Source organism: Grampus griseus, assembly GCF_964374135.1.
Source record: "Grampus griseus genome assembly, chromosome: 5".
Lineage (NCBI taxonomy): Eukaryota > Metazoa > Chordata > Mammalia > Artiodactyla > Delphinidae > Grampus > Grampus griseus.
This window is the reverse complement of record NC_138998.1, coordinates 138,008,717-138,024,936: the sequence shown is the minus strand read 5'-3', so window position 1 is coordinate 138,024,936 and position 16,220 is coordinate 138,008,717.

Genomic DNA, 16,220 nt, shown 5'->3' with positions numbered 1-16,220 from the left:
TGAATGCATAGCAATTGGCTGTCAGTGAACTGTTGGAAAGCTAAGCACATAATTGCTTTACGATGTATACCTCTGGCTCTAAATTTGAATTCTAGGCTTTACTGCCATGCAGTTGGAGTTAGAACTCCAGGGCCAATTTCTAGATGTGCACGTTTGCTATGAACTAAATGTTTTTGTTCCCCTCCCTCCTCATGATGGGATTAAGAGACATCAGAGATATGAGCTCGCTTGCTCTCCTCCAAGTAAGGAAAACGAGGAAACACACCTCACCAGAAACCAGACTGTGGCACCTTGATCTCGGACTTCTAGCCCCCAGATCTGTGAGAAACAAATTTCTGTTCTTTAAGCCACACTGTCTGTGGTATTTTTGTTACAGAAGGCTGAGCTGACTCAGACAGACTTGGGCAAATTCTTTAAACTTTCCGAGTCGGATGGTTTTAACTTTGAGATCTTTGCTTACACTTTGCAAGATCAAATGCAGAATGGTATATGTGTGTATATATATATATATGTGCATATATATATATACACACACATAAATATGTATATATATATATACATATTTATGTGTATATATATATAAAATATCTTAAGTGCTATGATTTAATGTAGCATTCAAAATCCAAAAGGAGCTAAAATTACAGAGAAATGAATAAGTGACCTTGTTTCTGGTGTTTTCTCCTGTAGATAAGTCTGATCTAACTTAGTTTCATCGTCTCTGCAATAAGGAGGTTGGACCCGTGGGTCTCCAAGGCCCCTCTCCTGTCTGATACTCTGGGCTTCTTACCTGAGATGAGCAGGCATCACTAAAAGCATTACCGCTAAAAGCACTAATTAAAAGACTGCCTTAATATAGACGCAGTCAGGTTCTCACGACTGAACAGGAATCTAACTGTTGAGTTCCAATCCTCATCTCTACTGATGAAGGACAGTGTCCCCCAGAAACCTTCAGGGCCACAGTGCTGTTCAAATAACAAGAGGATAAACAGAAGCATTGGTCAGCCCAGAGTGAGGATTGGCTGCAGGTGCATGATGGGAAGAATATTTTGTCATGGTTCATAGACATTGGCCATATGGCACGAACATGCAGAGCAGAACCACCTAGAACTCTAAAGACAGTACTGGTGGGCTTCCCTGGTGGCGCAGTGGTTGAGAGTCCGCCTGCTGATGCAGGGGACATGGGTTCATGCCCCAGTCTGGGAAGATCCCACATGCCGCGGAGCGGCTGGGCCCGTGAGCCATGGCCGCTGAGCGTGCGCATCCAGAGCCTGTGCTCCGCAACGGGAGAGGCCACAACAGTGAGAGGCCCGCGTACCACAAAAAAAAAAAAAAAAAGACAGTACCGGATCTGTTATCTTTGTGGTTTCCTACCTAACTGACTCTTTTCTAGACCTACCTTATAGCTCTGCGTCATGAGATAGTACACCTGAATAAGGATTTCATCAGTCATAGGACACTCCTGAGTTCAGTCTCTATTCCATGTGGGCAGAGGAACTCACCAGGCCAACGTGAAGGGAATTGTTGATGTCACAGTTTATTTCTCCTTTGGCTTCTTAATCACCTAACACAGGTCACTTTGTCTGTTGTAAGGTGGGGATAATTCTAGTGGCTATTCAAATAAGAATTAAATGAAATAATGTACATAAATCAATTGCTAATACCTAGTAAATGCTTATTGTTAGCTGACCATTTAAGCTATTTAGGACTAGTGGACTCATGGGCAGAAAAGGTAGACAGCTACTTAAGAAGTATGTTTCAAGAAGCATGAGAAAGGGACTTCCCTGGTTGTCCAGTGGGTAAGACTCCACACTCCCAATACAGGTGGCCCAGGTTTGATCCCTGGCTGGGGAACTAGATCCTGCAAGGATACGCCACAACTAAGAGTTTGTATGCCGCAACTAAAGAAGCCCACATGCCACAACTAAAGATCCTGCAGGAGTGATTGATGGGAGATCAGGAAGATAGCGGAAGAGTAAGACGCGTAGATCACCTTCCTTCCCACAGATACACCAGAAATACACCTACACGTGGAACAACTCCTACGGAATACCTACTGAATGCTGGCAGAAGACCTCAGACCTCCCAATAAGGCAAGAAACTCCCCACATACCTGGGTAGGGCAAAAGAAAAAAGAAAAAACAGAGACAAAAGAATAGGGATGGGACCTGCACCAGTAGGAGGGAGCTGTGAAGGAGGAAAGGTTTCCACACACTAGGAGCCCCTTCGCAGGTGGAGACTGCGGGTGGCAGAGGAGGGAAGCTTCGGAGCTGCGGAGGAGAGCACAGCAACAGAGGTGCGGAGGGCATAACGGAGAGATTCCCACACAGAGGATCGGTGCCGACCGGCACTCACCAGCCCGAGACGCTTGTCTGCTCAGGTGGGCGGGACTGGGAGCTGAGGCTCGGGCTTCGGTCGGAGCGCAGGGAGAGGACTGGGGCTGGCAGCGGAAACACAGCCTGCAGGGGGCTAGTGCACGACGGCTAGCCGGGAGGGAGTCCAGGGAAAAGTCTGGACCTACCGAAGAGGCAAGAGACTTTTTCTTCCCTCTTTGTTTCCTGGTGCGGGAGGGGAGGGGATTAAGAGCGCCGCTTAAAGGAGCTCCAGAGAAGGGCGTGAGCTGCGGCTAACAGTGCGGACACCAGAGAAGGGCATGAGACGCTAAGGCTGCTGCTGCCGCCACCAAGAAGCCTGTGTGAGAGCACAGGTTACTATCCACACACCCCTTCCGGGGAGCCGGTGCAGCCTGCCACTGCCAGGGTCCCGGGATCCAGGGACAACTTCCCCGGGAGAACGCATGGCGCGCCTCAGGCTGGTGCAACGTCCTGCCGGCCTCTGCCCCGCAGGCTCGCCCCGCATCTGCACCCCTCCCTCCCCACGGCCTGAGTGAGCCAGAGCCCCCGAATCAGCTGCTCCTTTAACCCCGTCCTCTCTGAGGGAAGAACAGACGCCCTCAGGCGACCTACACGCAGAGGCGGGGCCAAATCCAAAGCTGAGCCCCGGGAGCTGTGAGAACATAGAAGAGAGGGGGATATCTCTCCCAGCAGCCTCAGGAGCAACAGATTAAATCTCCACAATCAACTTGATGTACCTGCATCTGTGGAATACCTGAATAGACAACGAATAGCCCAAATTGAGGAGGTGGACTTTGAGAGCAAGATTTACTATTTTTTCCCCTTTTCCTCTTTTTGTGAGTGTGTATGTGTATGCTTCTGTGTGAGATTTTGTCTGTATAGCTTTGCTGTCACCATTTGTCCTAGGGTTCTATCCGTCCATTTTTTTGTTTTGTTGTTTTGTTTTGTTTTGTTTTTGTTTTTTTCTTTTTAAAAAAACGTTTTTCTTAATAATTATTTTTTATTTTAATAACTTTATTTTATTTTATCCTCTTTCCTCTTTCTTTCTTTCTTCTTTCTTTCTTCCTTCCCTCCTTCCTTCCTTCCCTCCCTCCCTCCCTCCCTCCCTCCCTCCCTCCTTTCTTTCTTTCTTTCTTTCTTTCTCTTTCTTTCTTTCTTTCTTTCTTTCTTTCTTCTTTCTACTTTTTCTCCCTTTTATTCTGAGCCGTGTGGATGAAAGGCTCTTGGTGCTGCAGCCAGCAGTCAATGCTATGCATCAGAGGTGGGAGAGTCAACTTCAGGACACTGGTCCACAAGAGACCTCCCAGCTCCACATAATATCAAATGGGAAAAATCTCCCAGAGATCTACATCTCAACACCAGCAGCCAGCTTCACTCAACATCCAGCAAGCTACAGTGCTGGACACCCTCTCCCAAACAACTAGCAAGACGGGAACACAACCCCACCCATTAGCAGAGAGGCTGCCTAAAATCATATTAAGGCCACAGACACCTCAAAACACACCACCAGATGTGCAGCTGCCCACCAGAAAGACAAGATCCAGCCTCATCCACCACAACACAAGCACTAGTCCCCTCCATCAGGAAGACTACACAACCCACTGAACCAACTTTAGCCACCAGGGACAGACACCAAAAACAATGGGGACTACAAAACTGCAGCCTGCAAAAAGGAGACCCCAAACACAGTAAGATAAGCAAAATGAGAAGACAGAAAAACACACAGCAGATAAAGGAGCAAGATAAAAACCCACCAGACCTAACAAATGAAGAGGAAATAGGCAGTCTACCAGAAAAAGAATTCAGAATAATGATAGTAAAGATTATCCCAAATCTTGGAAATGGAATAGAGAAAATGCAAGAAACATTTAACAAGGACCTAGAAGAACTAAAGATGAAACAAGCAATGATGAACAACACAATAAATGAAATTTAAAATACTCTAGATGGGATCAATAGCAGAATAACTGAGGCAGAAGAACGGATAAGTGACCTGGAAGATAAAATAGTGGAAATAACTACTGCAGAGCAGAATAAAGAAAAAAGAATGAAAAGAATTGAGGACAGTCTCAGAGACCTCTGGGACAACATTAAACGCACCAACGTTCGAATTATAGGGGTCCCAGAAGAAGAAGAGAAAAAGAAAGGGACTGAGAAAATATTTGAAGACATTAGATTTGAAAACTTCCCTAATATGGGAAAGGAAATAGTGAATCAAGTCCAGAAAGCACAGAGAGTCCCATACAGGATAAATCCTAGGAGAAACACGACAAGACACATATTAATCAAACTTTCAAAAATTAAATACAAAGAAAACATATTAAAAGCAGCAAGGGAAAAACAACAAATAACACACAAGGGAATCCCCATAAGGTTAACAGCTGATCTTTCAGCAGAAACTCTGCAAGCCAGAAGGGATTGGCAAGACATATTTAAAGTGATGAAGGAGGAAAAGCTACAACAAAGATTACTCTACCCAGCAAGGATCTCATTCAAATTTGATGAGAAATTAAAAACTTTACAGACAAGCAAAAGCGGAGAGAGTTCAGCACCACCAAACCAACTTTACAACAAATGCTAAAGGACATTCTCTAGACAAGAAACACGAGAAGGAAAAGACCTACAATAACAAACACAAAACAATTAAGAAAATGGGAATAGGAACATACATATCAATAATTACCTTAAATGTAAACAGATTAAATGCTCCCACCAAAAGACACAGACTGGCTGAATGGATACAAAAACAAGGCCCATATATATGCTGTTTACAGGAGACCCACTTCAGACATAGAGACACATACAGACTGAAAGTAAGGGGATGGAAAAAGATATTCCATGCAAATGGAAACCAAAAGAAAGCTGGAGTAGCAATTCTCATATCAGACAAAATAGACATTGAAATAAAGACTATTAGAGGAGACAAAGAAGGACACTACATAATGATCAAGGGATCGATCCAAGAAGATATAACAATTGTAAATATTTATGCTCCCAACATAGAAGCACCTCAATACATAAGTCAAACACTAACAGCGATAAAAGGGGAAATTTACAGTAACACATTCATAGTAGGGGACTTTAACACCCCACTTTCACCAATGGGCAGATCATCCAAAATGAAAATAAATAAGGAAACACAAGCTTAAATGATACATTAAACAAGATGGACTTAATTGATATTTATAGGACATTCCATCCAAAACCAACATAATATACACATTTTTCTCAAGTGCTCATGGAAATTCTCCAGGATAGATCATATCTTGGGTCACAAATCAAGCTTTGGTAAATTTAAGAAAATTGAAATTTTATCAAGTATCTTTTCCGACCACAATGCTATGAGACTAGATATCAATTACAGGAAAAGATCTGTAAAAAATACAAACACATGGAGGCTAAACAGTACACTACTTAATAATGAAGTGATCACTGAAGAAATCAAAGAGGAAATCAAAAAATACCTAGAAACAAATGACAATGGAGACACGATGACCCAAAACCTATGGGATGCAGCAAAAGCAGTTCTAAGTGGGAAGTTTATAGCAATACAATCCTACCTTAAGAAACAGGAAACATCTCGAATAAACAACCTAACATTGCACCTAAAGCAATTAGAGAAAGAAGAACAAAAAACCCCAAAATTAGCAGAAGGAAAGAAAACATGAAGATCAGATAAAAAATAAATGAAAAAGAAATGAAGGAAACAATAGCAAAGATCAATAAAACTAAAAGCTGGCTATTTGAGAAGATAAACAAAATTGATAAACCATTGGCCAGACTCATCAAGAAAAAAAGGGAGAAGACTCAAATCCATAGAATTAGAAATGAAAAAGAAGTAACAACTGACACTGCAGAAATACAAAAGATCATGAGAGATTACTACAAGCAACTCTATGCCAATAAAATGGACAACCTGGAAGAAATGGACAAATTCTTAGAAATCCACAACCTGCCAAGACTGAATCAGGAAGAAATAGAAAATATGAACAGACCAATCACAAGCACTGAAATTGAGACTGTGATTAAAAATCTTCCAACAAACAAAAGCCCAGGACCAGATGGCTTGACAGGCAAAATCTATCAAACCTTTAGAGAAGAGCTAACAAGTATCCTTCTCAAACTCTTCCAAAATGTAGCAGAGGGAGAAAAACTCCCAAACTCATTCTACGATGCCACCATCACCCTGATACCAAAACCAGACAAGGAAGTCACAAAGAAAGAAAACTACAGGCCAATATCACTGATGAACATAGATACAAAAATCCTCAACAAAATACTAGCAAACAGAATCCAACAGCACATTAAAAGGATCATACACCATGATCAAGTGGGATTTATTCCAGGAATGCAAGGATTCTTCAATATATGCAAATCAATCAACGTGATACACCATATTAACAAATTGAATAAAAAAACATATGATCATCTCAATAGATGCAGAGAAAGCTTTTGAAAAAATTCAACACACATATATGATAAAAACCCTGCAGAATGTAGGCATAGAGGGAACTTTCCTCAACATAAAAAAGGCCATATATGACAAATCCACAGCCAACATCGTCCTCAGTGGTGAGAAACTGAAAGCATTTCCACTAAGATCAGGAACAAAACAAGGTTGCCCACTCTCACCACTCTTATTCAACATAGTTTTGGAAGTTTTAGCCACAGCAATCAGAGAAGAAAAAGAAATAAAAGGAATCCAAATCGGAAAAGAAGTAAAGCTGTCACTGTTTGCAGATGACATGATCCTATACATAGAGAATCCTAAGGTAGCTACCAGAAAATTATTAGGGCTAATCAATGAATTTGGTAAAGTAGCAGGATACAAAATTGATGCACAGAAATCTCTGGCATTCCTATACACTAATGATGAAAAATCTGAAAGTGAAATCAAGAAAACACTCTCATTTACCACTGCAACAAAAAGAATAAAATATCTAGGAATTTGTCTATCTAAGGAGACAAAAGACCTGTATGCAGAAAATTATAAGACACTGATGAAAGAAATTAAAGATGATACAAATAGATGGAGACATATACCATGTTCATTGACTGGAAGAATCAACATTGTGAAAATGACTCTACTATCCAAAGCAATCTACAGATTCAATGTAATCCCTATCAAACTACCACTGGCATTTTTCACAGAACTAGAACAAAAAATTTCACAATGTGTATGGAAACACAAAAGACCCCGAATATCCAAAGCAATCTTGAGAACAAAAAACGGAGTTGGAATAATCAGGCTCCCTGACTTCAGACTAAACTACAAAGCTACAGTAATCAAGACAGTATGGTACTGGCACAAAAACAGAAATATAGATCAATGGAACAGGATAGAAAGCCCAGAGATAAACCCACACACATATGGTCACCTTATCTTTGATAAAGGAGGCAGGAATGTACAGTGGAGAAAGGACAGCCTCTTCAATAAGTGGTGCTGGGAAAACTGGACAGGTACATGTAAAAGTATGAGATTAGATCACTCCCTAACACCATACACCAAAAAAAAGCTCAGAATGGATTAAAGACCTAAATGTAAGGCCAGAAACTATCAAACTCTTAGAGGACAACATAGGCAGAACGCTCTATGACATAAATCACAGCAAGATCCTTTTTGACCCACCTCCTAAAGAAATGCAAATAAAAACAAAAATAAACAAATGGGACGTAATGAAACTTCAAAGCTTTTGCACAGCAAAGGAAACCATAAATAAGACCAAAAGACAACCCTAAGAATGGGAGAAAATATTTTCAAATGAAGCAACTGACAAAGGATTAATTTCCAAAATTTACAAGCAGCTCATGCAGCTCAATAACAAAAAAACAAACAACCCAATTCAAAAATGGGCAGAAAACCTAAACAGACATTTCTCCAAGGAAGATATACAGACTGCCAACAAACACATGAAAGAATACTCAACATCATTAATCATTAAAGAAATGCAAATCAAAACTACAATGAGATATCATCTCACCAGTCAGAATGGCCATCATCAAAAAATCTAGAAACAATAAATGTTGGAGAGGGTGTGGAGAAAAGGGAACACTCTTGCACTGCTGGTGGGAATGTGAATTGGTACAGCCACTATGGAGAACAGTATGGAGGTTCCTTAAAAAACTACAAATAGAACTACCATATGACCCAGCAATCCCACTCCTGGGCATATACCCTGAGAAAACCATAATTCAAAAAGAGTCATGTACCACAATGTTCATTGCAGCTCTATTTACAATAGCCAGGAGATGGAAACAACCTAAGTGCCCATCATCGGATAAATGGATAAAGAAGATGTGGCACATATATACAATGGAATATTACTCAGCTATAAAAAGAAATGAAATTGAGCTCTTTGTAATGAGGTAGATGGACCTAGAGTCTGTCATACAGAGTGAAGTAAGACAGAAAGAGAAAGACAAGTACCGTATGCTAACACATATATATGGAAGTTAAGAAAAAAAAATGTCATGAAGAACCTAGGGGTAAGACAGGAATAAAGACACAGACCTACTAGAGAATGGACTTGAGGATATGGAGAGGGGGAAGGGTGAGCTGTGACAAAGCGAGAGAGTGGCATGGACATATATACACTACCAAACGTAAGGTAGATAGCTAGGGTGAAGCAGCTGCATAGCACAGGGAGATCATCTCGGTGCTTTGTGACCGCCTGGAGGGGTGGGACAGGGAGGGTGGGAGGGAGGGAGACGCAAGAGGGAAGAGATATGGGAACATATGTATATGTATAACTGATTCACTTTGTTATAAAGCAGAAACTAACACACCATTTTAAAGCAATTATACGCCAATAAAGATGTTAAAAAAAAGATCCTGCATGCTGCAACTAAGACCTGGCACAGACTAAATAAATAAATAAACTTTTTTTTGAAAAAAGGGTATGAGAAAGAGAGAATCTCCTCCCAGAGACAGACACACACCCACCACTCTGTCATGTCTCCATTACATCTTTATTCCTCTTGTTTCGGCACATTGCCTAACAACCTTCAGGGTAAACAACCTCTATTATTTGGTCTAGGTAGCATTCTTGCCTTAGGACAAAGTATCCCTGGCTCTCATCCATGTGGTTCTGCTGAGACTGTATCAGTCACTACCTATGACCCCTCAAGGCTGCAGGGTCCCAAGAATGAGCCACAACTCAGGTGTGGCCCATCAGATCTCCTCCCCTGCCCCCAACCCCAGCATTGGCAACATGGATTGACCCAAGGTATGGGCCTGTGACACAAGCAGACCAGTCAGAGAGCTTTGAAGGTATGGAACCACAAAAGCTGGGAAAGATGCTCTCTCCCTGTGCAGACTGCAGTCCCCATGGTCCATGGCCTCTGTCACTGGCAGAGAACTTGATTCAATAAGAGAAGATAAGGTTATCTGCTCTTTGGAGGTAGGGTCTTTAAGGTAAAATGAGGTCATCAGGGTGGGTCCTAATCTAATAGGATACAAAGGAGAGAACACGTAAGGACACAGGGAGAAGACAGTTGTCTACAAGCCAAGAGGCCTCAGAAGAACCAACCCTGCCAACATCTTGATCTAGGTCTTTCAGCTTCCAGAACTGAAAGCAAATGCATTTCTGTAGTTTAAGGCTCCTGGTCTGTGGTATTTTGTTACGGCAGCTGGAGCAGACTAATACACATGGAAAGAGGTCATTTGACTCCAAGCAAGAGTCAATGGCGAGGAAGAGAAGAGGTCTGAAGTTTCAGCCCTGGAGTGCTCCAAATGCTGGCTGGCAAGGCTGGGGAGTGAACGTGGAATCAGCAAAGGAGACCAGGAAGTAGAGGCCAAGAGGTGAGGTGAGAGGAAATACAGCAGAGCATGTGGTCTTGGAAGACAGGGGAGGGGAGCCCAAAGGAGCAGGGAGGAAGCCCAAGGGAGCAGGGTGGGCTCAGCCGTGTCAGATGGGGCCAAGGGCTCCAGCAAGACATCAGTGTTGGTCAGGTGGAGGGCACTGGTGCGTCCAACAGAACTGTCAGTGCAGTGGCCAGGTGAGGAGAAAACGGGAGCTGAGGATGGGTGGCGGATGGCTGTTCTTTGGAGATGTTATAATCTTAAAAAATAGAGGAAGGGAACAGTACTGGAAAAAGGAGGGAAGTCTAGAGGGCTGTCTTTGAGTGGAAAGTGAGAGCAGGTTTGTGTGTCATGGGAATGTTCTAGAAGGGAGGGGTGACTGGAGCTGCAGATGGGGGAAAGAGACAATAGTGGGAGTGGAGTCTGTGAGGGGAACGGCAGGTGAGGCAGGTCAGGCCATTTAGGGGACCAGGGACAAGACCACTTCATCACTGGAGGGAGGGAAAGGCCTGGCTGCAAAGTCACCCACACTTTTGAACCCAAGCAGGACCCTGTGGGGCTCCTGGGCATGGGAGTCTTTCTGTCCAGCCTCCATTACCTTCCCTGAGTTCCAAAGGGCAGGTTCAAACAGTTGCTCATAAGGGAAGGGAGGGGATGCAGAGACAAGGGAGGAGTAGGCAAGAAACAGTAGTGCAGCCTTGGGGCAGGTCCTGGTTCCACCACAAGGGATACACGTAACAATAGCTTTGAGCTCTTTACAGAACTAAAACCCCCAACAAATGGAAGATGTAGCATTCTTCATTCCAGATTAAAGGAACCAGAGAAGCTCTTCATGAAGACCACCTGAGGCCAGATTAAAGGAGCGCAGGCCCTGCACACACCCTGATTCTTATCAGCACCCCTGTCCTTGAACCATTGCTATAAAACTCCTCACCAAATACTCCCAGGTTGGGACACACAGTTTTTCAGGGCACAAGCCCACTGTGTCCCCCTTTGCCTGGCAAAGCAATAAAGGTATTCTTTTCTACTTCACCCAAAACTCTCCAAGATTCAATTCGGCACCAGTGCACAGAGGCCAAGTTTTCAGCATCACTTTGAAGATGTCCCCTTCTCTGCCCATCTCCAGGCATCCACACCCCCTGACACACAGCCCTGCACCCCCTGCCTGATCCCTCCAACTTCTTTTTTTAATTAATTAATTTATTTATTTATTTATGGCTGTGTTGGGTCTTCGTTTCTGTGCGAGGGCTTTCTCTAGTTGTGGAGAGAGGGGGCCACTCTTCATCGCGGTGTGCGGGCCCCTCACTGTCACGGCCTCTCTTGTTGCGGAGCACAGACTCTAGGCGCACAGGCTCAGTAGTTGTGGCTCACGGGCTTAGCTGCTCCGCAGCATATGGGATCCTCCCAGACCAGGGCTCAAACCCGTGTCCCCTGCATTGGCAGGCAGATTCTCAACCACTGCGCCACCCGGGAAGCCCCCTCCAACTTCTGTTTTGTGTTTATGATGGGCTGGGAATGCCACCTGCAGGAAGCATGGATGGACAGTGACCTGCAGTTCTGCGGTACCACAGGAATCATGGCAAATACATGCTCAAGGCAAAGAAAAACACATCTGTTTCAATCATTTTATTTCCATTTAAATGAACTTTGAAAGATAAAGGATCCAAGCTATACCTCAGAGATGAGTTACCAGGAAGATTCTAAAGGTACAATCATATCAATTCACAAGGCTTGATTTCTTAAACTTAAATGGTAGCTTTTAAAGACTATAAATATACCTGAGAGAAAGAAAATTCCAAAGGATGGCTGCCTCATAACACCCTGGGCTTATGATTCCCAACAGGATACCTCACCTCCTGTCACTCGCCCAGGCACTGCACCCGAAAGACTCTGCAAGAGTTACAGCTCCATTTCTTTGCTTCCAAACTCCAAACGAAACAAGAAATCTCCATCTCTTACAAAGATAAGCGTGTTGAGGTTGTTCAGCATATTTTTCTAAACATATAAAATCAAAGTCGAATTTTAAAAATATTTTCCCCAAACAAAATAAATATAAAAAACATCAATATCGGGGGGAAAAAGGAAGATTGTCCAGTTTAAATATTACATTGCTGACTTTTCAGAAGAACACAAGTTTATTGCATCATCGACAACTGAGAACGAACCAACTTAAGTGCACGCTGCTGTCATAATAATTTAACTTTTATTAAAGATAAATACCATTCTTAATATATCATAAATACATATGCCTACTCCCAAAATATGATGACCTAAGAGTCTAGTAAATTCCCCTAAAATACAGGGAGACAACATTTTCAGGTATCATTCAGTAGTATAGAGTTTTATTTTTATTTCTTGTCTTTTAGGACAAGCAAAATTTGACCACAAAGGGTCCTCGGTTGGCATTAAGTAATTTCCAGTCACGCTGGATTTTTCTTGATGTCTTATTTGACCAGCTGGAACATAAATCAATCCCCACCCGCCCCCGGCATCTGATATATTCCAAATCAGAATTTAACTAAGAGTATCACTACTTCTTTGGTTTGTCTCTATTTGAGGACTTGAAGACCTTGCATTAACTCCCCCGGAATGTGTGTGGCAGGAGCTCTGGGCCAGGCCGGGTAAACGCCACCCTGGTGACCTTAACTCTGCCTGCACTGGGCACGGGTTTCTTCAACCAGAGTACAGAGGTAGTGGGACAAAGAGACAAGGTGAAACATTATGACACCAAAAGCTACATTTGGCTATGGAATTCATTTTTCTACTTATATTTAAGGTTGATTATGTCTGATAAGAGAAGAATTGGGGTTTTTTATTTAATTAAAAGCTAGTTTTTTGGTCTGTCCCTATTCCATCCGGCAGGCACTAGGACATAGCCCGCTTCCTTGTCCCCTGGGCTCACCCAGGCTTCATGGCTCTTTGTCCCACATGGGGGGCGGGGAGCTTCACCACTCAGTGTCCAATCTGAGAGCAAAGGGCTTTTCCTCAGAGTCATATTTGAAAAGCAGGAAAATAGAGGAACTCATGCTTCTAAGTTCCCACAAGCTACAAATCCTTCCATCAAATTCAAAACAGAGAATGGAAGCATATTTCACCTCCCAGACACCTCCTTGAGAGCTTATCTCTAATACACCTCAGCCCAAGTTCACATACAGATTTCTGGATCATGTAGAACCAAACAGACATAAAAGTGAGTGGCAACAACAATCTAGAAAAGAGGCTTCAGGGATGGGTACTTGAAGGAGCCTGCGGTTCCCTTTATCTTCTACTCCACCCCACCATTCTGCTTGAACACCTAACCCAACAACTAGCTTATTAAGCATCTCCTCCCCACCAGGCAGGAGACTGGACAGAGGGAAGAGAAGCCTGGGAGAATCTGACAATCACTTGGGAAATTGCTAAAATGTCAGTCCTGATATGACAAATGTCAAAAATGAATTCTTAAAAAAATGAGAAAACAAATACTTCCAAACGGGAGATGTGGAGAAGAGGTAAACATCCCGTCTATTTTTAAAATAAGGAGGCACAGAAGCTGTTGTGTACAAGCAGGCTTGTTAATTATTTAGTCTCCCATAGAGCCATAGACGCTCAGCCTGGAGAGCCCAGGAAAAGCACCCAGACCCGGCCTTTTCCCTTTAGCTGGTGTATCAGGGCTCAGTGGGTGGAGCAGACCACTCTAAATAGTAGTGTGGGCACAGTCCTTGCTTCTAAGAAATGCATCCAAATTCAAGAGGCTGTTTGATCTCTTTCACTTTCTTTCACTTTTTCTAAGTATCCTGCCTGAAAGGTGGAGCTCAGGAAAATCTCTGACCCAGGCGACTGCAGACCATTCCTGCAGCCCGGGTTTCCACCACACCAAGCACGGCATGTGGCACATACTTGCTGTGTAATAGGTGACAAGGGACACCTCTCAGACTCCACACCGTCACGGCCAGGGCTGAGAACACTGGGGGCACCTGGTCCTCACATCCCACGTGGGCAAACATCACCTCGCTCTACTTATTGCCCTTCACAGACTTGGCGAGGGCAGATAACATACAAAAACCGGCTGCCACTGAGCATGGAGCCTCTATTTAGAGCCTCAGATCACACCTTTACACACACACACACACACACATGCACACATGCATGCACGCTGATAGAAGCCAATGCCTGGAGTGTTGAACCCACACTCTTTGGAGAGACAGCTTGTTTTGCAAGGGCTTCAGGTAAAGAGAGGTGAAAAGTGGGCTGGACTGGCCTGGAGGGGTTCGTGTTCTGAAGCCAGACACTTGTTCAAGCCGTCAGATGCAGACTTGAGTGAACTCAAGATGGGGCTGGCCAGGACAGGACAGGTTGGACGACCCAGCTACACAGGAGATTCCTGGGACACCATAGATGACAAAGGGCCAAGTCCCAGAAGGTCACATAGGACAGGGAAGGAGCAGACAGAGATGCTGTCAACACTTGGAAAAGAAGTGGTGGCACGTGGAACAAAGACAAGATGGCAGACCCCTTGGGCAGTTGGGCGGGGCCAGTCCTGAGCTTCCCATGAGACTCAGGCGGCTTTGCCGGTCCTTAAGCACTGTGGGAGGGCTCACCAACCATGCCCTGGTGAAGGAGGAGGTATTGAAGGCTAAGGGGGCGGGTGGTCTCTGCCACATCTGAGCCTCCCTGGCAGGTCAGTAAGCCACTCTGAACCTCAGCTCAAAACCAGGGTGTTGTTTATAATAAGAATAGCTACTGTGAGGAACTGAGGACACAGCAGGTATGGAAGAGGTTTATGACGTCTGTCAACTGAGAAGGCACTAAACAAACGCTTCTTCTTTCAGTTGTCCAGAGAACAGACACCCCTTCATCTTCTTGACACTGTGTGTTTACCCAGCTAACGCTCTGTTTGCAGAACAGATGGCTGGCCGTGAACCTGAGCTTGACTCTCATTCCTGGCGTCTTGTAAAAAGCACTGAGCATATTTTCCCAAGGGGTGAATACATAGAAGAATGAATGGCTGACATGAGCTTTCTGATGCTGCTTACTGATCTTGGAGATGCCGCTAATTGAAGGACTTAGCAAAGTCACTCCATTTTCCTGAGTCTTGGTTCTCTCATCTGGAAAAAGAAGGCTGTTTTTTAAACTGCATGTAATCTCTATGGCACCTCCGGCTCCACCTGTTTTATACCTGTTCAGGTTGTCGTACCTTCTGAATTAACTGAGTCTAGAAACACTGTACTCTGCGATGTTGAAGAATGCAATGGATAGAAGAACTTCTTCAAGAGTGCCAGGGAAGATTAAAAGGAGAGAAAGAAACAAGAGCTGAAACAAAGTCTTAAAGACTCACCCTGAAGATCCCTTGACTTGCCCACGGATCACTATAAAATGCACCAAAATTCACAGCCCGAACACTGACCATCATCAAAAGCACCCAGATTACTGAGCAATTTACACACAATGTCTCAACTAACACAATAACCCTGTGAGTTGGGAACTACTATTGTCCCATTTTTCAGTTGAAAATAAATGAGGTAATGGTAAATGGGAGTGTTTTCTTGATTTCACTTTCAGATTTTTCATCATTAGTGTATAGGAATGCCAGAGATTTCTGTGTATTAATTTTGTATCCTGCTACTTTACCAAATTCGTTGATTAGCTCTAGTAGTTTTCTGGTAGCATCTTTAGGATTCTCTATGTATAGTATCATGTCATCTGCAAACAGTGACAGCTTTACTTCTTCTTTTCCGATTTGGATTCCTTTTATTTCCTTTTCTTATCTGATTGCTGTGGCTAAAACTACCAAAACTATGTTGAATAAGAGTGGTGAGAGTGGGCAACCTTGCCTTGTTCCTGATCTTAGTGGAAATGCTTTCAGTTTTTCACCATTGAGAATGATATTGGCTGTGGGTTTGTCATATATGGCCTTTATTATGTTGAGGAAAGTTCCCTCTATGCCTACATTCTGCAGGGCTTTTATCATAAATGGGTGTTGAATTTTATTGAAAACTTTCTCTGCATCTCTTGAGATGATCATATGGTTTTTCACCTTCAATTTGTTAATATGGTGTACCACATTGATTGATTTGCATATATTGAAG